This window comes from Castor canadensis, chromosome 17, assembly GCF_047511655.1.
Source record: "Castor canadensis chromosome 17, mCasCan1.hap1v2, whole genome shotgun sequence".
NCBI lineage: Eukaryota > Metazoa > Chordata > Mammalia > Rodentia > Castoridae > Castor > Castor canadensis.
In genome coordinates, this window is record NC_133402.1 from 32593802 (window position 1) to 32618088 (window position 24287).

The window sequence follows — 24287 nt, forward strand, 5'->3', positions numbered from 1 at the left end:
CTCTCAGCGTTTTCATGGGTCAGGAACACAACTTTGGCAAAATATCCCATACAAGCGAATGGAAGAGTCCTGGTAGCTCTTGTAAGAGAGTCATGAATTTTAGAAGCAAGAGGGCTTGGCAACTTGTTTAGCATTGTGAATTGACTTAGCTTTTTAAAGGAATACTGCCTGCTTGTCCGAGTTTTCATGTGCTAAGAAGATCACCTTTGGGCAAAATTGCCTCTGTGAAGTGAATGGAGAAACACTGTGGCTCTTGTAAGAAAACCATGAATGTTAGAAGGAAGAGGGTCAAACACCTTCTTCAGCATTGTGAACTGAGTTAGTTGTTTCATGGAATACTACCTACCTCTCAAGATTTTCAGGGATGAGGACTCCAGGTTTTTTCCAAATTGCCCCATTCCAGAGAATGGAAGATGCCCTGTAGGCCTTCTAAGAGAGACAGGACTGTTAACAGGAAGAGAGCCTAGCACTCTGAGGATTCTCAACTGAGTTAGCTGTCTAAGGACATACTGATACCTCTCAGTGTTTTTATGTGTGAGTACCTTCAACTTTGTGCAAAATCACCTCTTTGAAGTGACTGGATCCAGCGGTGCTTATGTTGTAAGAAAAGGCTGAATGTTACAAGCAGGAGGGTGAAGCAGATTGTCTTCGGATGAGACTTGAGTAACTTGTTTCAAGGAATACTGCCTACCACTTAGTGTTTCCAGGGATGAGGAGTATCACCTTTGTGCAACATCACCCTTTGAAGAGAATGGAAGAATCTCTGAATCTCTTCTAAGAAAATGTTTGAGGGTAGAAGCAAGAGGGTCTAGCAACTTTTGTAACAGTGTGAGTAGAGTGAAGTTTTTAAAGGAAGACCACCTGCCACTCAGGGTTTGAAAGTGGGAGGAACTTCCTTTTGCTGCAAAATTGCCTGTTTCAATGAAGGGAAGGATTCCTGGGTGTCTGGTAGGAGAACCACAAAGCTTACAGGAAAGGTGCTCTAGCACTTTGTTTAGCAGCTTCAATTGACTTAGCCTTCAAAAGGGACACTGCCTATCTGTCAGGGTTTGACAGTGTGAGCATTTCCGTCTTTGTGCCAATAGACCTTTCCACTGAATGGAACAGGCACTGTGTCTCTTGCAAGCAGATGTCAAGGTTTGCAGCAGGAGTTGCAAGCACATTGTTTCCCTGTGAGAGTTGAATTAGCATGTGAAAGGAATGCTGGCCAAATGAAAGCCTTTGACAATGGAGAATCATTCACTCCTTGAAAAATACCTGCTTCCGGCGAAATGGACACACACTTGTACCTCAGGGCCTGATGCAGTGTGTGAGAGGCAGGAATATTTTGCAACTTGTCTCCCTATGAGAAATGAGTTACCTTTTGAAAGGAATACTGACTACCCCTGACTTTTTTCATGGGTGAGGAACATCACCGTTGGGCCAAATAGCTGCATTCAACTGAATGGAAGAAGAACAGTTTAGGATGTATGAAAACCATTCATTCTAGGAGCAAGGGGGTCTGGAATGTTGTTCAAAAGTGAGAATTGAGTGAGCTTTACAAAGGAATACTACCTGTCTCTCAGGCTTTTACAGTGTGAAGAATAGTAGCTTTGTGCAAAATAGGCATGTTGCAATGTGAGGAAGAAGCACTGTTTCTCATGTAAGAGAACCATAAGTGTTACAAGCAAGAGGGTCAAGCAACTTGTGAAGCATGTTGAATTGAGTTACCTGTTTAAGGGAACACTGCGTAACTGTCAGTGTTTTCACGGGGAGAAACTTCAATGTTCTGCAAAATAGGCCTCTCAAGTGAAAGGAGGCATACTGTAGCTCTTGTAAGACAATGATTAATGTTAGAAGCAAGAGGGTCTAGCACCCTCTTAAGCATTGTGAATTGAGTTAACTGTTGAAGGGAATACTGCCTAACTCTCAGTGTTTTTATGGGTGAGGATCTTCAAGTTTGTGCAAAATTACCTCTTTCAAGTCAAGGGAACCAACCCTCCAACTCTTGGAAGAGAAGTAGGAATGTTAGAAACAGGAGGGTCAAGCACCTTGTTTCCCAAGGACAATTGATATACTTCTTTCAAGGAATAATGCCTACAACTCAGTGTGTTCATGGGTGAGGAATACCACCTTTGTGCAATATAACCCCCTAAAAGGGATTGGAAGAAGCACTGTCGAATTTGAGAGAGAATCATTAATGTTAGAAAGAAAAGTGTCTACTACCTTGTTCAGCATTGTGAACAGAGTTAGCTGTGTAAAGGAATACTGAGTACCTCTCAGCGTTTTCATGGGTCAGGAACACAACTTTGCAAAATATCCCATACAAGCGAATGGAAAATTCCTGGTAGCTCTTGTAAGAGAGTCATGAATGTTAGAAGCAACAGGGCTTGGCAACTTGTTTAGCATTGTGAATTGACTTAGCTTTTTAAAGGAATACTGCCTGCTTGTCAGTTTTCATGTGCTAAGAAGATCACCTTTGTGCAAAATTGCCTCTGTGAAGTGAATGGAGAAACACTGTAGCTCTTGTAAGAAAACCATGAATGTTAGAAGGAAGAGGGTCAAACACTTTCTTCAGCATTGTGAATTGAGTTAGTTGTTTCATGGAATACTACCTACCTGTCAAGATTTTCAGGGATGAGGACTCCAGGTTTTTTCCAAATTGCCCCATTCCAGAGAATGGAAGATGCCCTGTAGGCCTTCTAAGAGAGACAGGACTGTTAACAGGAAGAGAGCCTAGCACTCTGAGGATTCTCAACTGAGTTAGCTGTCTAAGGACATACTGATTCCTCTCAGTGTTTTTATGTGTGAGTACCTTCAACTTTGTGCAAAATCACCTCTTTGAAGTGACTGGATCCAGCGGTGCTTATGTTGTAAGAAAAAGATGAATGTTACAAGCAGGAGGGTGAAGCAGATTGTCTTCGGATGAGACTTGAGTAACTTGTTTCAAGGAATACTGCCTACCACTTAGTGTTTCCAGGGATGAGGAGTATCGCCTTTGTGCAACATCACCCTTTGAAGAGAATGGAAGAATCTCTGAATCTCTTCTAAGAAAATGTTTTAGGGTAGAAGCAAGAGGGTCTAGCAACTTGTGTAACAGTGTGAGTAGAGTGAAGTTTTTAAAGGAAGACCACCTGCCACTCAGGGTTTGAATGTGTGAGGAACTTCCTTTTGCTGCAAAATTGCCTGTTTCAATGAAGGGAAGGATTACTGGGTGTCTGGTAGGAGAACCACAAAGCTTACAGGAAAGGTGCTCTAGCACTTTGTTTAGCAGCTTCAATTGATTTAGCCTTCAAAAGGAACACTGCCTATCTGTCAGGGTTTGACAGTGTGAGCATTTCTGTCTTTGTGCCAATAGACCTTTCCACTGAATGGAACAGGCACTGTGTCTCTTGCAAGCAGATGTCAAGGTTTGCAGCAGGAGTTGCAAGCACATTGTTTCCCTGTGAGAGTTGAATTAGCATTTGAAAGGAATGCTTGCCAAATGAAAGTCTTTGAAAATGGAGAACCATTCACTCCTTGAAAAATACGCTCTTCAGGAGAAAGGGACACACACTAGTAGCTCAGGGCCTGATGCAGTGTGTGAGAGACAGGAATATTTTGCAACTTGTCTTCCTATGAGAAATAAGTTACCTGTTGAAAGGAATACTGACTACCTCTGAGTTTTTTCATGGGTGAGGAACATCACCGTTTGGCCAAATAGCTGCATTCAACTGAATGGAAGAAGAACAGTTTAGGATGTATGAAAACCATTCATTCTAGGAGCAAGAGGGTCTGGAATGTTGTTGAAAAGTGAGAATTGAGTGAGCTTTACAAAGGAATACTACCTGTCTCTCAGGCTTTTACAGTGTGAAGAATAGTAGCTTTGTGCAAAATAGGCCTGTTGCAATGTAAGGAAGAAGCACTGTTTCTCCTGTAAGAGAACCATAAGTGTTACAAGCAAGAGGGTCAAGCACCTTGTGAAGCATGGTGAATTGAGTTACCTGTTTAAGGGAACACTGCGTAACTGTCAGTGTTTTCACGGGGAGAAACTTCAATGTTCTGTAAAATAGGCCATTCAACTGAAAGGAGGCATACTGTAGCTCTTGTAAGACAATGATTAATGTTAGAAGCAAGAGGGTCTAGCACCCTCTTAAGCATTGTGAACTGAGTTACCTGTTGAAGGGACTACTGCCTAACTCTCAGTGTTTTTATGGGTGAGGATCCTCAAGTTTGTGCAAAGTTACCTCTTTCAAGTCAAGGGAACCAACCCTCCAACTCTTGGAAGAGAAGTAGGAATGTTAGAAACAGGAGGGTCAAGCACCGTGTTTCCCAAGGAGAATTGATATACTTCTTTCAAGGAATAATGTCTACAACTCAGTGTGTTCATGGGTGAGGAATACCACCTTTGTGCAATATAACCCGCTAAAAGGGATTGGAAGAAGCACTGTCGAACTTGAGAGAGAATCATTAATGTTAGAAAGAAAAGGGTCTACCACCTTGTTCAGCATTGTGAACTGAGTTAGCTGTGTAAAGGAATACTGAGTACCTCTCAGCGTTTTCATGGGTCAGGAACACAACTTTGCAAAATATCCCATACAAGCGAATGGAAAATTCCTGGTAGCTCTTGTAAGAGAGTCATGAATGTTAGAAGCAACAGGGCTTGGCAACTTGTTTAGCATTGTGAATTGACTTAGCTTTTTAAATGAATACTGTCTGCTTGTCAGTTTTCATGTGCTAAGAAGATCACCTTTGTGCAAAATTTACTCTGTGAAGTGAAAGGAGAAACACTGTAGCTCTTGTAAGAAATCCATGAATGTTAGAAGGAAGAGGGTCAAACACTTCCTTCAGCATTGTGAATTGAGTTAGTTGTTTCATGGAATGCTGCCTACCTCTCAAGATTTTCAGGGATGAGGACTCCAGGTTTTTTCCAAATTGCCCCATTCCAGAGAATGGAAGATGCCCTGTAGGCCTTCTAAGAGAGACAGGACTGTTAACAGGAAGAGAGCCTAGCACTCTGAGGATTCTCAACTGAGTTAGCTGTCTAAGGACATACTGATACCTCTCAGTGTTTTTATGTGTGAGTACCTTCAACTTTGTGCAAAATCACCTCTTTGAAGTGACTGGATCCAGCGGTGCTTATGTTGTAAGAAAAGGCTGAATGTTACAAGCAGGAGGGTGAAGCAGATTGTCTTCGGATGAGACTTGAGTAACTTGTTTCAAGGAATACTGCCTACCACTTAGTGTTTCCAGGGATGAGGAGTATCACCTTTGTGCAACATCACCCTTTGAAGAGAATGGAAGAATCTCTGAATCTCTTCTAAGAAAATGTTTGAGGGTAGAAGCAAGAGGGTCTAGCAACTTGTGTAACAGTGTGAGTAGAGTGAAGTTTTTAAAGGAAGACCACCTGCCACTCAGGGTTTGAAAGTGTGAGGAACTTCCTTTTGCTGCAAAATTGCCTGTTTCAATGAAGGGAAGGATTACTGGGTGTCTGGTAGGAGAACCACAAAGCTTACAGGAAAGTTGCTCTAGCACTTTGTTTAGCAGCTTCAATTGATTTAGCATTCAAAAGGAACACTAAATATCTGTCAGGGATTGACAGTGTGAGCATTTCCATCTTTGTGCCAATAGACCTTTCCACTGAATGGAACAGGCACTGTGTCTCTTGCAAGCAGATGTCAAGGTTTGCAGCAGGAGTTGCAAGCACATTGTTTCCCTGTGAGAGTTGAATTAGCATGTGAAAGGAATGCTGGCCAAATGAAAGCCTTTGACAATGGAGAATCATTCACTCCTTGAAAAATACCCGCTTCCAGCGAAATGGACATACACTTGTACCTCAGGGCCTGATGCAGTGTGTGAGAGGCAGGAATATTTTGCAACTTGTCTCCCTATGAGAAATGAGTTACCTTTTGAAAGGAATACTGACTACCCCTGACTTTTTTCATGGGTGAGGAACATCACCGTTGGGCCAAATAGCTGCATTCAACTGAATGGAAGAAGAACAGTTTAGGATGTATGAAAACCATTCATTCTAGGAGCAAGAGGGTCTGGAACGTTGTTCAAAAGTGAGAATTGAGTGAGCTTTACAAAGGAATACTACCTGTCTCTCAGGCTTTTACAGTGTGAAGAATAGTAGCTTTGTGCAAAATAGGCCTGTTGCAATGTAAGGAAGAAGCACTGTTTCTCCTGTAAGAGAACCATAAGTGTTACAAGCAAGAGGGTCAAGCAACTTGTGAAGCATGGTGAATTGAGTTACCTGTTTAAGGGAACACTGCGTAACTGTCAGTGTTTTCACGGGGAGAAACTTCAATGTTCTGTAAAATAGGCCTCTCAAGTGAAAGGAGGCATACTGTAGCTCTTGTAAGACAATGATTAATGTTAGAAGCAAGAGGGTCTAGCACCCTCTTAAGCATTGTGAATTGAGTTACCTGTTGAAGGGAATACTGCCTAACTCTCAGTGTTTTTATGGGTGAGGATCCTCAAGTTTGTGCAAAGTTACCTCTTTCAAGTCAAGGGAACCAACCCTCCAACTCTTGGAAGAGAAGTAGGAATGTTAGAAACAGGAGGGTCAAGCACCTTGTTTCCCAAGGAGAATTGATATACTTCTTTCAAGTAATAATGCCTACAACTCAGTGTGTTCATGGGTGAGGAATACCACCTTTGTGCAATATAACCCCCTAAAAGGGATTGGAAGAAGCACTGTTGAATTTGAGAGAGAATCATTAATGTTAGAAAGAAAAGGGTCTACCACCTTGTTCAGCATTGTGAACTGAGTTAGCTGTGTAAAGGAAAACTGAGTACCTCTCAGCGTTTTCATGGGTCAGGAACACAACTTTGGCAAAATATCCCATACAAGCGAATGGAAGAGTCCTGGTAGCTCTTGTAAGAGAGTCATGAATTTTAGAAGCAAGAGGGCTTGGCAACTTGTTTAGCATTGTGAATTGACTTAGCTTTTTAAAGGAATACTGCCTGCTTGTCCGAGTTTTCATGTGCTAAGAAGATCACCTTTGGGCAAAATTGCCTCTGTGAAGTGAATGGAGAAACACTGTGGCTCTTGTAAGAAAACCATGAATGTTAGAAGGAAGAGGGTCAAACACCTTCTTCAGCATTGTGAACTGAGTTAGTTGTTTCATGGAATACTACCTACCTCTCAAGATTTTCAGGGATGAGGACTCCAGGTTTTTTCCAAATTGCCCCATTCCAGAGAATGGAAGATGCCCTGTAGGCCTTCTAAGAGAGACAGGACTGTTAACAGGAAGAGAGCCTAGCACTCTGAGGATTCTCAACTGAGTTAGCTGTCTAAGGACATACTGATACCTCTCAGTGTTTTTATGTGTGAGTACCTTCAACTTTGTGCAAAATCACCTCTTTGAAGTGACTGGATCCAGCGGTGATTATGTTGTAAGAAAAGGCTGAATGTTACAAGCAGGAGGGTGAAGCAGATTGTCTTCGGATGAGACTTGAGTAACTTGTTTCAAGGAATACTGCCTACCACTTAGTGTTTCCAGGGATGAGGAGTATCACCTTTGTGCAACATCACCCTTTGAAGAGAATGGAAGAATCTCTGAATCTCTTCTAAGAAAATGTTTGAGGGTAGAAGCAAGAGGGTCTAGCAACTTTTGTAACAGTGTGAGTAGAGTGAAGTTTTTAAAGGAAGACCACCTGCCACTCAGGGTTTGAAAGTGGGAGGAACTTCCTTTTGCTGCAAAATTGCCTGTTTCAATGAAGGGAAGGATTCCTGGGTGTCTGGTAGGAGAACCACAAAGCTTACAGGAAAGGTGCTCTAGCACTTTGTTTAGCAGCTTCAATTGATTTAGCCTTCAAAAGGGACACTGCCTATCTGTCAGGGTTTGACAGTGTGAGCATTTCCGTCTTTGTGCCAATAGACCTTTCCACTGAATGGAACAGGCACTGTGTCTCTTGCAAGCAGATGTCAAGGTTTGCAGCAGGAGTTGCAAGCACATTGTTTCCCTGTGAGAGTTGAATTAGCATTTGAAAGGAATGCTTGCCAAATGAAAGCCTTTGAAAATGGAGAACCATTTACTCCTTGAAAAATACGCTCTTCAGGCGAAAGGGACACACACTAGTAGCTCAGGGCCTGATGCAGTGTGTGAGAGGCAGGAATATTTTGCAACTTGTCTTCCTATGAGAAATAAGTTACCTGTTGAAAGGAAAACTGACTACCTCTGAGTTTTTTCATGGGTGAGGAACATCACCGTTTGGCCAAATAGCTGCATTCAACTGAATGGAAGAAGAACAGTTTAGGATGTATGAAAACCATTCATTCTAGGAGCAAGAGGGTCTGGAATGTTGTTCAAAAGTGAGAATTGAGTGAGCTTTACAAAGGAATACTACCTGTCTCTCAGGCTTTTACAGTGTGAAGAATAGTAGCTTTGTGCAAAATAGGCCTGTTGCAATGTAAGGAAGAAGCACTGTTTCTCCTGTAAGAGAACCATAAGTGTTACAAGCAAGAGGGTCAAGCAACTTGTGAAGCATGGTGAATTGAGTTACCTATTTAAGGGAACACTGCGTAACTGTCAGTGTTTTCACGGGGAGAAACTTCAATGTTCTGTAAAATAGGCCTCTCAAGTGAAAGGAGGCATACTGTAGCTCTTGTAAGACAATGATTAATGTTAGAAGCAAGAGGGTCTAGCACCCTCTTAAGCATTGTGAATTGAGTTACCTGTTGAAGGGAATACTGCCTAACTCTCAGTGTTTTTATGGGTGAGGATCCTCAAGTTTGTGCAAAATTACCTCTTTCAACTCAAGGGAACCAACCCTCCAACTCTTGGAAGAGAAGTAGGAATGTTAGAAACAGGAGGGTCAAGCACCGTGTTTCCCAAGGAGAATTGATATACTTCTTTCAAGGAATAATGCCTACAACTCAGTGTGTTCATGGGTGAGGAATACCACCTTTGTGCAATATAACCCGCTAAAAGGGATTGGAAGAAGCACTGTCGAACTTGAGAGAGAATCATTAATGTTAGAAAGAAAAGGGTCTACCACCTTGTTCAGCATTGTGAACTGAGTTAGCTGTGTAAAGGAATACTGAGTACCTCTCAGCGTTTTCATGGGTCAGGAACACAACTTTGCAAAATATCCCATACAAGCGAATGGAAAATTCCTGGTAGCTCTTGTAAGAGAGTCATGAATGTTAGAAGCAACAGGGCTTGGCAACTTGTTTAGCATTGTGAATTGACTTAGCTTTTTAAATGAATACTGTCTGCTTGTCAGTTTTCATGTGCTAAGAAGATCACCTTTGTGCAAAATTAACTCTGTGAAGTGAAAGGAGAAACACTGTAGCTCTTGTAAGAAATCCATGAATGTTAGAAGGAAGAGGGTCAAACACTTCCTTCAGCATTGTGAATTGAGTTAGTTGTTTCATGGAATACTACCTACCTCTCAAGATTTTCAGGGATGAGGACTCCAGGTTTTTTCCAAATTGCCCCATTCCAGAGAATGGAAGATGCCCTGTAGGCCTTCTAAGAGAGACAGGACTGTTAACAGGAAGAGAGCCTAGCACTCTGAGGATTCTCAACTGAGTTAGCTGTCTAAGGACATACTGATACCTCTCAGTGTTTTTATGTGTGAGTACCTTCAACTTTGTGCAAAATCACCTCTTTGAAGTGACTGGATCCAGCGGTGCTTATGTTGTAAGAAAAGGCTGAATGTTACAAGCAGGAGGGTGAAGCAGATTGTCTTCGGATGAGACTTGAGTAACTTGTTTCAAGGAATACTGCCTACCACTTAGTGTTTCCAGGGATGAGGAGTATCACCTTTGTGCAACATCACCCTTTGAAAAGAATGGAAGAATCTCTGAGGCTCTTCTAAGAAAATGTTTGAGGTTAGAAGCAAGAGGGTCTAGCAACTTGTGTAAAAGTGTGAGTAGAGTGAAGTTTTCAAAGGAAGACCACCTGCCACTCAGGGTTTGAAAGTGTGAGGAACTTGCTTTTGGTGCAAAATTGCCTGTTTCAATGAAGGGAAGGATTACTGGGTGTCTGGTAGGAGAACCACAAAGCTTACAGGAAAGTTGCTCTAGCACTTTGTTTAGCAGCTTCAATTGATTTAGCATTCAAAAGGAACACTGCCTATCTGTCAGGGTTTGACAGTGTGAGCATTTCCATCTTTGTGCCAATAGACCTTTCCACTGAATGGAACAGGCACTGTGTCTCTTGCAAGCAGATGTCAAGGTTTGCAGCAGGAGTTGCAAGCACATTGTTTCCCTGTGAGAGTTGAATTAGCATGTGAAAGGAATGCTGGCCAAATGAAAGCCTTTGACAATGGAGAATCATTCACTCCTTGAAAAATACCCGCTTCCAGCGAAATGGACATACACTTGTACCTCAGGGCCTGATGCAGTGTGTGAGAGGCAGGAATATTTTGCAACTTGTCTCCCTATGAGAAATGAGTTACCTTTTGAAAGGAATACTGACTACCCCTGACTTTTTTCATGGGTGAGGAACATCACCGTTGGGCCAAATAGCTGCATTCAACTGAATGGAAGAAGAACAGTTTAGGATGTATGAAAACCATTCATTCTAGGAGCAAGAGGGTCTGGAACGTTGTTCAAAAGTGAGAATTGAGTGAGCTTTACAAAGGAATACTACCTGTCTCTCAGGCTTTTACAGTGTGAAGAATAGTAGCTTTGTGCAAAATAGGCCTGTTGCAATGTAAGGAAGAAGCACTGTTTCTCCTGTAAGAGAACCATAAGTGTTACAAGCAAGAGGGTCAAGCAACTTGTGAAGCATGGTGAATTGAGTTACCTGTTTAAGGGAACACTGCGTAACTGTCAGTGTTTTCACGGGGAGAAACTTCAATGTTCTGTAAAATAGGCCATTCAAGTGAAAGGAGGCATACTGTAGCTCTTGTAAGACAATGATTAATGTTAGAAGCAAGAGCGTCTAGCACCCTCTTAAGCATTGTGAATTGAGTTACCTGTTGAAGGGAATACTGCCTAACTCTCAGTGTTTTTATGGGTGAGGATCCTCAAGTTTGTGCAAAGTTACCTCTTTCAAGTCAAGGGAACCAACCCTCCAACTCTTGGAAGAGAAGTAGGAATGTTAGAAACAGGAGGGTCAAGCACCTTGTTTCCCAAGGAGAATTGATATACTTCTTTCAAGTAATAATGCCTACAACTCAGTGTGTTCATGGGTGAGGAATACCACCTTTGTGCAATATAACCCCCTAAAAGGGATTGGAAGAAGCACTGTTGAATTTGAGAGAGAATCATTAATGTTAGAAAGAAAAGGGTCTACCACCTTGTTCAGCATTGTGAACTGAGTTAGCTGTGTAAAGGAATACTGAGTACCTCTCAGCGTTTTCATTGGTCAGGAACACAACTTTGGCTAAATATCCCATACAAGCGAATGGAAGAGTCCTGGTAGCTCTTGTAAGAGAGTCATGAATGTTAGAAGCAACAGGGCTTGGCAACTTGTTTAGCATTGTGAATTGACTTAGCTTTTTAAAGGAATACTGCCTGCTTGTCCGAGTTTTCATGTGCTAAGAAGATCACCTTTGTGCAAAATTGCCTCTGTGAAGTGAATGGAGAAACACTGTGGCTCTTGTAAGAAAACCATGAATGTTAGAAGAAAGAGGGTCAAACACCTTCTTCAGCATTGTGAATTGAGTTAGTTGTTTCATGGAATACTACCTACCTCTCAAGATTTTCAGGGATGAGGACTCCAGGTTTTTTCCAAATTGCCCCATTCCAGAGAATGGAAGATGCCCTGTAGGCCTTCTAAGAGAGACAGGACTGTTAACGGGAAGAGAGCCTAGGACTCTGAGGATTCTCAACTGAGTTAGCTGTCTAAGGACATACTGATACCTCTCAGTGTTTTTATGTGTGAGTACCTTCAACTTTGTGCAAAATCACCTCTTTGAAGTGACTGGATCCAGCGATGCTTATGTTGTAAGAAAAGGATGAATGTTACAAGCAGGAGGGTGAAGCAGATTGTCTTCGGATGAGACTTGAGTAACTTGTTTCAAGGAATACTGCCTACCACTTAGTGTTTCCAGGGATGAGGAGTATCACCTTTGTGCAACATCACCCTTTGAAGAGAATGGAAGAATCTCTGAATCTCTTCTAAGAAAATGTTTGAGGGTAGAAGCAAGAGGGTCTAGCAACTTGTATAACAGTGTGAGTAGAGTGAAATTTTTAAAGGAAGACCACCTGCCACTCACGGTTTGAAAGTGTGAGGAACTTCCTTTTGCTGCAAAATTGCCTGTTTCAATGAAGGGAAGGATTACTGGGTGTCTGGTAGGAGAACCACAAAGCTTACAGGAAAGGTGCTCTAGCACTTTGTTTAGCAGCTTCAATTGATTTAGCCTTCAAAAGGGACACTGCCTATCTGTCAGGGTTTGACAGTGTGAGCATTTCCGTCTTTGTGCCAATAGACCTTTCCACTGAATGGAACAGGCACTGTGTCTCTTGCAAGCAGATGTCAAGGTTTGCAGCAGGAGTTGCAAGCACATTGTTTCCCTGTGAGAGTTGAATTAGCATGTGAAAGGAATGCTGGCCAAATGAAAGCCTTTGACAATGGAGAATCATTCACTCCTTGAAAAATACCTGCTTCCGGCGAAATGGACACACACTTGTACCTCAGGGCCTGATGCAGTGTGTGAGAGGCAGGAATATTTTGCAACTTGTCTCCCTATGAGAAATGAGTTACCTTTTGAAAGGAATACTGACTACCCCTGACTTTTTTCATGGGTGAGGAACATCACCGTTGGGCCAAATAGCTGCATTCAACTGAATGGAAGAAGAACAGTTTAGGATGTATGAAAACCATTCATTCTAGGAGCAAGGGGGTCTGGAATGTTGTTCAAAAGTGAGAATTGAGTGAGCTTTACAAAGGAATACTACCTGTCTCTCAGGCTTTTACAGTGTGAAGAATAGTAGCTTTGTGCAAAATAGGCATGTTGCAATGTGAGGAAGAAGGACTGTTTCTCATGTAAGAGAACCATAAGTGTTACAAGCAAGAGGGTCAAGCAACTTGTGAAGCATGGTGAATTGAGTTACCTGTTTAAGGGAACACTGCGTAACTGTCAGTGTTTTCACGGGGAGAAACTTCAATGTTCTGCAAAATAGGCCTCTCAAGTGAAAGGAGGCATACTGTAGCTCTTGTAAGACAATGATTAATGTTAGAAGCAAGAGGGTCTAGCACCCTCTTAAGCATTGTGAATTGAGTTACCTGTTGAAGGGAATACTGCCTAACTCTCAGTGTTTTTATGGGTGAGGATCTTCAAGTTTGTGCAAAATTACCTCTTTCAAGTCAAGGGAACCAACCCTCCAACTCTTGGAAGAGAAGTAGGAATGTTAGAAACAGGAGGGTCAAGCACCTTGTTTCCCAAGGACAATTGATATACTTCTTTCAAGGAATAATGCCTACAACTCAGTGTGTTCATGGGTGAGGAATACCACCTTTGTGCAATATAACCCCCTAAAAGGGATTGGAAGAAGCACTGTCGAATTTGAGAGAGAATCATTAATGTTAGAAAGAAAAGGGTCTACCACCTTGTTCAGCATTGTGAACAGAGTTAGCTGTGTAAAGGAATACTGAGTACCTCTCAGCGTTTTCATGGGTCAGGAACACAACTTTGCAAAATATCCCATACAAGCGAATGGAAAATTCCTGGTAGTCATGAATGTTAGAAGCAACAGGGCTTGGCAACTTGTTTAGCATTGTGAATTGACTTAGCTTTTTAAATGAATACTGCCTGCTTGTCAGTTTTCATGTGCTAAGAAGATCACCTTTGTGCAAAATTGCCTCTGTGAAGTGAATGGAGAAACACTGTAGCTCTTGTAAGAAAACCATGAATGTTAGAAGGAAGAGGGTCAAACACTTTCTTCAGCATTGTGAATTGAGTTAGTTGTTTCATGGAATACTACCTACCTCTCAAGATTTTCAGGGATGAGGACTCCAGGTTTTTTCCAAATTGCCCCATTCCAGAGAATGGAAGATGCCCTGTAGGCCTTCTAAGAGAGACAGGACTGTTAACAGGAAGAGAGCCTAGCACTCTGAGGATTCTCAACTGAGTTAGCTGTCTAAGGACATACTGATTCCTCTCAGTGTTTTTATGTGTGAGTACCTTCAACTTTGTGCAAAATCACCTCTTTGAAGTGACTGGATCCAGCGGTGCTTATGTTGTAAGAAAAGGCTGAATGTTACAAGCAGGAGGGTGAAGCAGATTGTCTTCGGATGAGACTTGAGTAACTTGTTTCAAGGAATACTGCCTACCACTTAGTGTTTCCAGGGATGAGGAGTATCGCCTTTGTGCAACATCACCCTTTGAAGAGAATGGAAGAATCTCTGAATCTCTTCTAAGAAAATGTTTGAGGGTAGAAGCAAGAGGGTCTAGCAACTTGTGTAACAGTGTGAGTAGAGTGAAGTTTTTAAAGGAAGACCACCTGCCACTCAGGGTTTGAATGTGTGAGGAACTTCCTTTTGCTGCAAAATTGCCTGTTTCAATGAAGGGAAGGATTACTGGGTGTCTGGTAGGAGAACCACAAAGCTTACAGGAAAGGTGCTCTAGCACTTTGTTTAGCAGCTTCAATTGATTTAGCCTTCAAAAGGAACACTGCCTATCTGTCAGGGTTTGACAGTGTGAGCATTTCTGTCTTTGTGCCAATAGACCTTTCCACTGAATGGAACAGGCACTGTGTCTCTTGCAAGCAGATGTCAAGGTTTGCAGCAGGAGTTGCAAGCACATTGTTTCCCTGTGAGAGTTGAATTAGCATTTGAAAGGAATGCTTGCCAAATGAAAGCCTTTGACAATGGAGAACCATTCACTCCTTGAAAAATACGCTCTTCAGGCGAAAGGGACACACACTAGTAGCTCAGGGCCTGATGCAGTGTGTGAGAGACAGGAATATTTTGCAACTTGTCTTCCTATGAGAAATAAGTTACCTGTTGAAAGGAATACTGACTACCTCTGAGTTTTTTCATGGGTGAGGAACATCACCGTTTGGCCAAATAGCTGCATTCAACTGAATGGAAGAAGAACAGTTTAGGATGTATGAAAACCATTCATTCTAGGAGCAAGAGGGTCTGGAATGTTGTTCAAAAGTGAGAATTGAGTGAGCTTTACAAAGGAATACTACCTGTCTCTCAGGCTTTTACAGTGTGAAGAATAGTAGCTTTGTGCAAAATAGGCCTGTTGCAAAGTAAGGAAGAAGCACTGTTTCTCCTGTAAGAGAACCATAAGTGTTACAAGCAAGAGGGTCAAGCACCTTGTGAAGCATGGTGAATTGAGTTACCTGTTTAAGGGAACACTGCGTAACTGTCAGTGTTTTCACGGGGAGAAACTTCAATGTTCTGTAAAATAGGCCATTCAAGTGAAAGGAGGCATACTGTAGCTCTTGTAAGACAATGATTAATGTTAGAAGCAAGAGGGTCTAGCACCCTCTTAAGCATTGTGAACTGAGTTACCTGTTGAAGGGAATACTGCCTAACTCTCAGTGTTTTTATGGGTGAGGATCCTCAATTTGTGCAAAATTACCTCTTTCAAGTCAAGGGAACCAACCCTCCAACTCTTGGAAGAGAAGTAGGAATGTTAGAAACAGGAGGGTCAAGCACCGTGTTTCCCAAGGAGAATTGATATACTTCTTTCAAGGAATAATGCCTACAACTCAGTGTGTTCATGGGTGAGGAATACCACCTTTGTGCAATATAACCCGCTAAAAGGGATTGGAAGAAGCACTGTCGAACTTGAGAGAGAATCATTAATGTTAGAAAGAAAAGGGTCTACCACCTTGTTCAGCATTGTGAACTGAGTTAGCTGTGTAAAGGAATACTGAGTACCTCTCAGCGTTTTCATGGGTCAGGAACACAACTTTGCAAAATATCCCATACAAGCGAATGGAAAATTCCTGGTAGCTCTTGTAAGAGAGTCATGAATGTTAGAAGCAACAGGGCTTGGCAACTTGTTTAGCATTGTGAATTGACTTAGCTTTTTAAATGAATACTGTCTGCTTGTCAGTTTTCATGTGCTAAGAAGATCACCTTTGTGCAAAATTAACTCTGTGAAGTGAAAGGAGAAACACTGTAGCTCTTGTAAGAAATCCATGAATGTTAGAAGGAAGAGGGTCAAACACTTCCTTCAGCATTGTGAATTGAGTTAGTTGTTTCATGGAATACTGCCTACCTCTCAAGATTTTCAGGGATGAGGACTCCAGGTTTTTTCCAAATTGCCCCATTCCAGAGAATGGAAGATGCCCTGTAGGCCTTCTAAGAGAGACAGGACTGTTAACAGGAAGAGAGCCTAGCACTCTGAGGATTCTCAACTGAGTTAGCTGTCTAAGGACATACTGATACCTCTCATTGTTTTTATGTGTGAGTACCTTCAACTTTGTGCAAAATCACCTCTTTGAAGTGACTGGATCCAGCGGTGCTTATGTTGTAAGAAAAGGCTGAATGTTACAAGCAGGAGGGTGAAGCAGATTGTCTTCGGATGAGACTTGAGTAACTTGTTTCAAGGAATACTGCCTACCACTTAGTGTTTCCAGGGATGAGGAGTATCACCTTTGTGCAACATCACCCTTTGAAAAGAATGGAAGAATCTCTGAGGCTCTTCTAAGAAAATGTTTGAGGTTAGAAGCAAGAGGGTCTAGCAACTTGTGTAAAAGTGTGAGTAGAGTGAAGTTTTCAAAGGAAGACCACCTGCCACTCAGGGTTTGAAAGTGTGATGAACTTGCTTTTGGTGCAAAATTGCCTGTTTCAATGAAGGGAAGGATTACTGGGTGTCTGGTAGGAGAACCACAAAGCTTACAGGAAAGTTGCTCTAGCACTTTGTTTAGCAGCTTCAATTGATTTAGCATTCAAAAGGAACACTAAATATCTGTCAGGGTTTGACAGTGTGAGCATTTCCATCTTTGTGCCAATAGACCTTTCCACTGAATGGAACAGGCACTGTGTCTCTTGCAAGCAGATGTCAAGGTTTGCAGCAGGAGTTGCAAGCACATTGTTTCCCTGTGAGAGTTGAATTAGCATGTGAAAGGAATGCTGGCCAAATGAAAGCCTTTGACAATGGAGAATCATTCACTCCTTGAAAAATACCCGCTTCCAGCGAAATGGACATACACTTGTACCTCAGGGCCTGATGCAGTGTGTGAGAGGCAGGAATATTTTGCAACTTGTCTCCCTATGAGAAATGAGTTACCTTTTGAAAGGAATACTGACTACCCCTGACTTTTTTCATGGGTGAGGAACATCACCGTTGGGCCAAATAGCTGCATTCAACTGAATGGAAGAAGAACAGTTTAGGATGTATGAAAACCATTCATTCTAGGAGCAAGAGGGTCTGGAACGTTGTTCAAAAGTGAGAATTGAGTGAGCTTTACAAAGGAATACTACCTGTCTCTCAGGCTTTTACAGTGTGAAGAATAGTAGCTTTGTGCAAAATAGGCCTGTTGCAATGTAAGGAAGAAGCACTGTTTCTCCTGTAAGAGAACCATAAGTGTTACAAGCAAGAGGGTCAAGCAACTTGTGAAGCATGGTGAATTGAGTTACCTGTTTAAGGGAACACTGCGTAACTGTCAGTGTTTTCACGGGGAGAAACTTCAATGTTCTGTAAAATAGGCCATTCAAGTGAAAGGAGGCATACTGTAGCTCTTGTAAGACAATGATTAATGTTAGAAGCAAGAGCGTCTAGCACCCTCTTAAGCATTGTGAATTGAGTTACCTGTTGAAGGGAATACTGCCTAACTCTCAGTGTTTTTATGGGTGAGGATCCTCAAGTTTGTGCAAAGTTACCTCTTTCAAGTCAAGGGAACCAACCCTCCAACTCTTGGAAGAGAAGTAGGAATGTTAGAAACAGGAGGGTCAAGCACCTTGTTTCCCAAGGAGAATTGATATACTTCTTTCAAGTAATAATGCGTACAACTCAGTGTGTTCATGGGTGAGGAATACCACCTTTGTGCAATATAACCCCCTAAAAGGGATTGGAAGAAGCACTGTTGAATTTGAGAGAGAATCATTAATGTTAGAAAGAAAAGGGTCTACCACCTTGTTCAGCATTGTGAACTGAGTTAGCTGTGTAAAGGAATACTGAGTACCTCTCAGCGTTTTCATGGGTCAGGAACACAACTTTGGCTAAATATCCCATACAAGCGAATGGAAGAGTCCTGGTAGCTCTTGTAAGAGAGTCATGAATGTTAGAAGCAACAGGGCTTGGCAACTTGTTTAGCATTGTGAATTGACTTAGCTTTTTAAAGGAATACTGCCTGCTTGTCCGAGTTTTCATGTGCTAAGAAGATCACCTTTGTGCAAAATTGCCTCTGTGAAGTGAATGGAGAAACACTGTGGCTCTTGTAAGAAAACCATGAATGTTAGAAGAAAGAGGGTCAAACACCTTCTTCAGCATTGTGAATTGAGTTAGTTGTTTCATGGAATACTACCTACCTCTCAAGATTTTCAGGGATGAGGACTCCAGGTTTTTTCCAAATTGCCCCATTCCAGAGAATGGAAGATGCCCTGTAGGCCTTCTAAGAGAGACAGGACTGTTAACGGGAAGAGAGCCTAGGACTCTGAGGATTCTCAACTGAGTTAGCTGTCTAAGGACATACTGATACCTCTCAGTGTTTTTATGTGTGAGTACCTTCAACTTTGTGCAAAATCACCTCTTTGAAGTGACTGGATCCAGCGATGCTTATGTTGTAAGAAAAGGATGAATGTTACAAGCAGGAGGGTGAAGCAGATTGTCTTCGGATGAGACTTGAGTAACTTGTTTCAAGGAATACTGCCTACCACTTAGTGTTTCCAGGGATGAGGAGTATCACCTTTGTGCAACATCACCCTTTGAAGAGAATGGAAGAATCTCTGAATCTCTTCTAAGAAAATGTTTGAGGGTAGAAGCAAGAGGGTCTAGCAACTTGTATAACAGTGTGAGTAGAGTGAAATTTTTAAAGGAAGACCACCTGCCACTCACGGTTTGAAAGTGTGAGGAACTTCCTTTTGCTGCAAAATTGCCTGTTTCAATGAAGGGAAGGATTACTGGGTGTCTGGTAGGAGAACCACAAAGCTTACAGGAAAGGTGCTCTAGCACTTTGTTTAGCAGCTTCAATTGATTTAGCCTTCAAAAGGGACACTGCCTATCTGTCAGGGTTTGACAGTGTGAGCATTTCCGTCTTTGTGCCAATAGACCTTTCCACTGAATGGAACAGGCACTGTGTCTCTTGCAAGCAGATGTCAAGGTTTGCAGCAGGAGTTGCAAGCACATTGTTTCCCTGTGAGAGTTGAATTAGCATGTGAAAGGAATGCTGGCCAAATGAAAGCCTTTGACAATGGAGAATCATTCACTCCTTGAAAAATACCTGCTTCCGGCGAAATGGACACACACTTGTACCTCAGGGCCTGATGCAGTGTGTGAGAGGCAGGAATATTTTGCAACTTGTCTCCCTATGAGAAATGAGTTACCTTTTGAAAGGAATACTGACTACCCCTGACTTTTTTCATGGGTGAGGAACATCACCGTTGGGCCAAATAGCTGCATTCAACTGAATGGAAGAAGAACAGTTTAGGATGTATGAAAACCATTCATTCTAGGAGCAAGGGGGTCTGGAATGTTGTTCAAAAGTGAGAATTGAGTGAGCTTTACAAAGGAATACTACCTGTCTCTCAGGCTTTTACAGTGTGAAGAATAGTAGCTTTGTGCAAAATAGGCATGTTGCAATGTGAGGAAGAAGGACTGTTTCTCATGTAAGAGAACCATAAGTGTTACAAGCAAGAGGGTCAAGCAACTTGTGAAGCATGGTGAATTGAGTTACCTGTTTAAGGGAACACTGCGTAACTGTCAGTGTTTTCACGGGGAGAAACTTCAATGTTCTGCAAAATAGGCCTCTCAAGTGAAAGGAGGCATACTGTAGCTCTTGTAAGACAATGATTAATGTTAGAAGCCAGAGGGTCTAGCACCCTCTTAAGCATTGTGAATTGAGTTACCTGTTGAAGGGAATACTGCCTAACTCTCAGTGTTTTTATGGGTGAGGATCTTCAAGTTTGTGCAAAATTACCTCTTTCAAGTCAAGGGAACCAACCCTCCAACTCTTGGAAGAGAAGTAGGAATGTTAGAAACAGGAGGGTCAAGCACCTTGTTTCCCAAGGACAATTGATATACTTCTTTCAAGGAATAATGCCTACAACTCAGTGTGTTCATGGGTGAGGAATACCACCTTTGTGCAATATAACCCCCTAAAAGGGATTGGAAGAAGCACTGTCGAATTTGAGAGAGAATCATTAATGTTAGAAAGAAAAGGGTCTACCACCTTGTTCAGCATTGTGAACAGAGTTAGCTGTGTAAAGGAATACTGAGTACCTCTCAGCGTTTTCATGGGTCAGGAACACAACTTTGCAAAATATCCCATACAAGCGAATGGAAAATTCCTGGTAGTCATGAATGTTAGAAGCAACAGGGCTTGGCAACTTGTTTAGCATTGTGAATTGACTTAGCTTTTTAAATGAATACTGCCTGCTTGTCAGTTTTCATGTGCTAAGAAGATCACCTTTGTGCAAAATTGCCTCTGTGAAGTGAATGGAGAAACACTGTAGCTCTTGTAAGAAAACCATGAATGTTAGAAGGAAGAGGGTCAAACACTTTCTTCAGCATTGTGAATTGAGTTAGTTGTTTCATGGAATACTACCTACCTCTCAAGATTTTCAGGGATGAGGACTCCAGGTTTTTTCCAAATTGCCCCATTCCAGAGAATGGAAGATGCCCTGTAGGCCTTCTAAGAGAGACAGGACTGTTAACAGGAAGAGAGCCTAGCACTCTGAGGATTCTCAACTGAGTTAGCTGTCTAAGGACATACTGATTCCTCTCAGTGTTTTTATGTGTGAGTACCTTCAACTTTGTGCAAAATCACCTCTTTGAAGTGACTGGATCCAGCGGTGCTTATGTTGTAAGAAAAGGCTGAATGTTACAAGCAGGAGGGTGAAGCAGATTGTCTTCGGATGAGACTTGAGTAACTTGTTTCAAGGAATACTGCCTACCACTTAGTGTTTCCAGGGATGAGGAGTATCGCCTTTGTGCAACATCACCCTTTGAAGAGAATGGAAGAATCTCTGAATCTCTTCTAAGAAAATGTTTGAGGGTAGAAGCAAGAGGGTCTAGCAACTTGTGTAACAGTGTGAGTAGAGTGAAGTTTTTAAAGGAAGACCACCTGCCACTCAGGGTTTGAATGTGTGAGGAACTTCCTTTTGCTGCAAAATTGCCTGTTTCAATGAAGGGAAGGATTACTGGGTGTCTGGTAGGAGAACCACAAAGCTTACAGGAAAGGTGCTCTAGCACTTTGTTTAGCAGCTTCAATTGATTTAGCCTTCAAAAGGAACACTGCCTATCTGTCAGGGTTTGACAGTGTGAGCATTTCTGTCTTTGTGCCAATAGACCTTTCCACTGAATGGAACAGGCACTGTGTCTCTTGCAAGCAGATGTCAAGGTTTGCAGCAGGAGTTGCAAGCACATTGTTTCCCTGTGAGAGTTGAATTAGCATTTGAAAGGAATGCTTGCCAAATGAAAGCCTTTGACAATGGAGAACCATTCACTCCTTGAAAAATACGCTCTTCAGGCGAAAGGGACACACACTAGTAGCTCAGGGCCTGATGCAGTGTGTGAGAGACAGGAATATTTTGCAACTTGTCTTCCTATGAGAAATAAGTTACCTGTTGAAAGGAATACTGACTACCTCTGAGTTTTTTCATGGGTGAGGAACATCACCGTTTGGCCAAATAGCTGCATTCAACTGAATGGAAGAAGAACAGTTTAGGATGTATGAAAACCATTCATTCTAGGAGCAAGAGGGTCTGGAATGTTGTTCAAAAGTGAGAATTGAGTGAGCTTTACAAAGGAATACTACCTGTCTCTCAGGCTTTTACAGTGTGAAGAATAGTAGCTTTGTGCAAAATAGGCCTGTTGCAAAGTAAGGAAGAAGCACTGTTTCTCCTGTAAGAGAACCATAAGTGTTACAAGCAAGAGGGTCAAGCACCTTGTGAAGCATGGTGAATTGAGTTACCTGTTTAAGGGAACACTGCGTAACTGTCAGTGTTTTCACGGGGAGAAACTTCAATGTTCTGTAAAATAGGCCATTCAAGTGAAAGGAGGCATACTGTAGCTCTTGTAAGACAATGATTAATGTTAGAAGCAAGAGGGTCTAGCACCCTCTTAAGCATTGTGAACTGAGTTACCTGTTGAAGGGAATACTGCCTAACTCTCAGTGTTTTTATGGGTGAGGATCCTCAATTTGTGCAAAATTACCTCTTTCAAGTCAAGGGAACCAACCCTCCAACTCTTGGAAGAGAAGTAGGAATGTTAGAAACAGGAGGGTCAAGCACCGTGTTTCCCAAGGAGAATTGATATACTTCTTTCAAGGAATAATGCCTACAACTCAGTGTGTTCATGGGTGAGGAATACCACCTTTGTGCAATATAACCCGCTAAAAGGGATTGGAAGAAGCACTGTCGAACTTGAGAGAGAATCATTAATGTTAGAAAGAAAAGGGTCTACCACCTTGTTCAGCATTGTGAACTGAGTTAGCTGTGTAAAGGAATACTGAGTACCTCTCAGCGTTTTCATGGGTCAGGAACACAACTTTGCAAAATATCCCATACAAGCGAATGGAAAATTCCTGGTAGCTCTTGTAAGAGAGTCATGAATGTTAGAAGCAACAGGGCTTGGCAACTTGTTTAGCATTGTGAATTGACTTAGCTTTTTAAATGAATACTGTCTGCTTGTCAGTTTTCATGTGCTAAGAAGATCACCTTTGTGCAAAATTAACTCTGTGAAGTGAAAGGAGAAACACTGTAGCTCTTGTAAGAAATCCATGAATGTTAGAAGGAAGAGGGTCAAACACTTCCTTCAGCATTGTGAATTGAGTTAGTTGTTTCATGGAATACTGCCTACCTCTCAAGATTTTCAGGGATGAGGACTCCAGGTTTTTTCCAAATTGCCCCATTCCAGAGAATGGAAGATGCCCTGTAGGCCTTCTAAGAGAGACAGGACTGTTAACAGGAAGAGAGCCTAGCACTCTGAGGATTCTCAACTGAGTTAGCTGTCTAAGGACATACTGATACCTCTCATTGTTTTTATGTGTGAGTACCTTCAACTTTGTGCAAAATCACCTCTTTGAAGTGACTGGATCCAGCGGTGCTTATGTTGTAAGAAAAGGCTGAATGTTACAAGCAGGAGGGTGAAGCAGATTGTCTTCGGATGAGACTTGAGTAACTTGTTTCAAGGAATACTGCCTACCACTTAGTGTTTCCAGGGATGAGGAGTATCACCTTTGTGCAACATCACCCTTTGAAAAGAATGGAAGAATCTCTGAGGCTCTTCTAAGAAAATGTTTGAGGTTAGAAGCAAGAGGGTCTAGCAACTTGTGTAAAAGTGTGAGTAGAGTGAAGTTTTCAAAGGAAGACCACCTGCCACTCAGGGTTTGAAAGTGTGAGGAACTTGCTTTTGGTGCAAAATTGCCTGTTTCAATGAAGGGAAGGATTACTGGGTGTCTGGTAGGAGAACCACAAAGCTTACAGGAAAGTTGCTCTAGCACTTTGTTTAGCAGCTTCAATTGATTTAGCATTCAAAAGGAACACTAAATATCTGTCAGGGTTTGACAGTGTGAGCATTTCCATCTTTGTGCCAATAGACCTTTCCACTGAATGGAACAGGCACTGTGTCTCTTGCAAGCAGATGTCAAGGTTTGCAGCAGGAGTTGCAAGCACATTGTTTCCCTGTGAGAGTTGAATTAGCATGTGAAAGGAATGCTGGCCAAATGAAAGCCTTTGACAATGGAGAATCATTCACTCCTTGAAAAATACCCGCTTCCAGCGAAATGGACATACACTTGTACCTCAGGGCCTGATGCAGTGTGTGAGAGGCAGGAATATTTTGCAACTTGTCTCCCTATGAGAAATGAGTTACCTTTTGAAAGGAATACTGACTACCCCTGACTTTTTTCATGGGTGAGGAACATCACCGTTGGGCCAAATAGCTGCATTCAACTGAATGGAAGAAGAACAGTTTAGGATGTATGAAAACCATTCATTCTAGGAGCAAGAGGGTCTGGAACGTTGTTCAAAAGTGAGAATTGAGTGAGCTTTACAAAGGAATACTACCTGTCTCTCAGGCTTTTACAGTGTGAAGAATAGTAGCTTTGTGCAAAATAGGCCTGTTGCAATGTAAGGAAGAAGCACTGTTTCTCCTGTAAGAGAACCATAAGTGTTACAAGCAAGAGGGTCAAGCAACTTTTGAAGCATGGTGAATTGAGTTACCTGTTTAAGGGAACACTGCGTAACTGTCAGTGTTTTCACGGGGAGAAACTTCAATGTTCTGTAAAATAGGCCATTCAA